Source organism: Rutidosis leptorrhynchoides, chromosome 2 (assembly GCF_046630445.1).
Source record: "Rutidosis leptorrhynchoides isolate AG116_Rl617_1_P2 chromosome 2, CSIRO_AGI_Rlap_v1, whole genome shotgun sequence".
Lineage (NCBI taxonomy): Eukaryota > Viridiplantae > Streptophyta > Magnoliopsida > Asterales > Asteraceae > Rutidosis > Rutidosis leptorrhynchoides.
The window spans coordinates 656,742,270-656,744,761 of record NC_092334.1 but is presented as its reverse complement, the minus strand read 5'-3'; positions in this window follow the sequence as shown (position 1 = coordinate 656,744,761).

Below are 2,492 nucleotides of genomic sequence, written 5' to 3'. Positions count from 1 at the left end.
AAGTTTTGTAATTCAAATCCTGGGTTGCACTGTACCATCTTCATCCCATATTCGCTGTTTTAAAAGGAACACAAAAAAAAATAAAGCAGTAGCTGCAGTAGCGGTATGCAATCGTGGGTGTTGCAAGTGTAAAAAAAAAAATAATAAAAAAAATATAAGAATGATGGGGGTCTCGGGGGTGGTTTACGGTGGTAGTCACAGTGGGTCATGGGGTTGAGTGAACTCGAACAAGAAAAAGAAGAAGAAAAAAAAATAGTCTGCAGTGAATTGTTGTTCAATGGTGTTCGATTATTCGAGGAAAGTGGGTTTGGTGATGGTGGTTGTAGGATGGTTCCAAAGTGATTCGATGAGTGTTTAAAAAGGTGGTTGTTCATGGTTATGGGTGGAGGAAGAAGATGGTGAATGGTGGCGGACTAGGTGGTAGCCGAATGGTGTGGCGGGTGTGTTGGCCAAAGGTGGTGGCCGGTGCATATGGTAATCTAGGTGATACAAGTGATGATATATCATGTAACATATATATATATATATAAATCTAAATTAATAATTAATAATAATAATATTATAATACTTCTTTAATCATATGCATAATAGAAATGAAAGGAAGTCAGAGAAGACAACACGAGAGCACAGTACAGGAGTATTCTACCGACACTTTTCCTACGATGTGTTATTTCGTACTCCGTTGATAAATTAGTGGCGGATAAAAGTCTTCAGAAAAATTCCAAATTTTTAAATTAAATGTCTTTATTCATATTGGTCATTATAATATAGAATTCGAGTATTAACTATTAAATACAAATTACATTAGTTATTCACTCCCAACCCCAAGTAAAATACGAAAAGTTTTAAAACTTAACAAATATCTTCTAAATACATTTTTAATAAACCTATAATTTATAAAACTCATTTTCAGATTACCGTTTATCTTAAAATCTCATAAGTTCCTTTTTAACTCATTTACTACCCATCTAATGACAATTGAGCGTTACCTTCGTTTACAAAATAACTTCGAAATCACAAAATATATTTACTCTATTTATATATAAATAGAGATACTTTTAAATAATAATTATTATTTTACATAATTAATTCTAACAATTACAATATATATTATATCATATTATTATATTCATATATATGAATATCTATTTACAACTAGTCGTTCTTGAATCATCGAGAACTGTCGAAGGTCAAATGAATATACAAAACAGTTCAAAATTTTTGAGACTCAACCTAACAGATTTCACTTTTCGTGCCAAAAATACAAAATCGTATCGAGAGTTTGGTTCAAAATTAGTCGAAATTTTCCGGGTCGTTACAACTGGTGATTTGGTCAGCCCTTCGAATGAGACAGAATAAGGTATCTGTAAGTACAGTTTTAACGACCCGTCATAGTACACTTGACAACCATCGTTATCTTGGTCCCACAGCTTGATCATAACTCTATATGAATTTAATAAATAACCTTGCATTCTTTATTTAAAATTGATTTTCTATAAAGGAAACCTATCAAAATATGTAAGTTTAGAAAAACCAAACATTATTACTTAACCAAAAGTTGACCAAAACAAAGTCAACAGCATCCACTATTAAATGTATCAAAATAGAATGCAAGTTATTGTTTAACAAAAACTGCCATCATAAATATGCAGACTCTCTAAGCACAGCGGAAGCAATAAATCATAAACCTGAGAATAAAACATGCGAGTAACTGTCAACAAAAATGTTGAGTGAATTATAGGATTAATATTGCAAACAATATTTAATTTAAACCGTAAAAATTTATGTTTGAAAACATAAAAACTCCTTTTTAGACCACAAAATTATATGCTAGAAAACATATAAAAACATTATTCCATTTACCGTGAGCCACCTGGTAACCACTTAACTATTTATTTACCCTTGCCAAACACAATAAATAATATACACCGAACAAGTGTATCAACAACAAATTACGAAGTACTAAACATTCCGATTATAAATTGCTAGCGCGACTAGCTCGAAATGGGGTTGTCAAACCCTATAGATCTATCCGTAAGATTCGCGTTCACCAGTAGAAACCAGTGATTACAGTTACCAGAGTAGGGAATATTTTGTTCAACCCACAATGAATAATTTAAACCAACTTCCACTTATGTCCAAAATATAAAATAAATTGCATGTATTCTCATCCCAAAAGCTTTAAAATAGAAAAATGGGACTATAACTCACCTTAATAGCAAACGAAGTAACTATACAAATAAGCGAACAACAATCGAAGTAAAGTGATCAAGAATGATCACAACGCCTACCTATAAATAAAGCAGGTCGATATAAATAACTAACTTAGGTCAAGTCTTAGTATGATAACTATTGTACATGTTGCAAGTAGACATAGAACAATACTCAACATGCATCGGTTTGATCGGAACAGCGTACGGACACACTTTCTATTTTTAGCAGGTTTTCATTTTTGGAAAGTTTCTATTTTTGAAAAGTTTCTATTTTTGGAA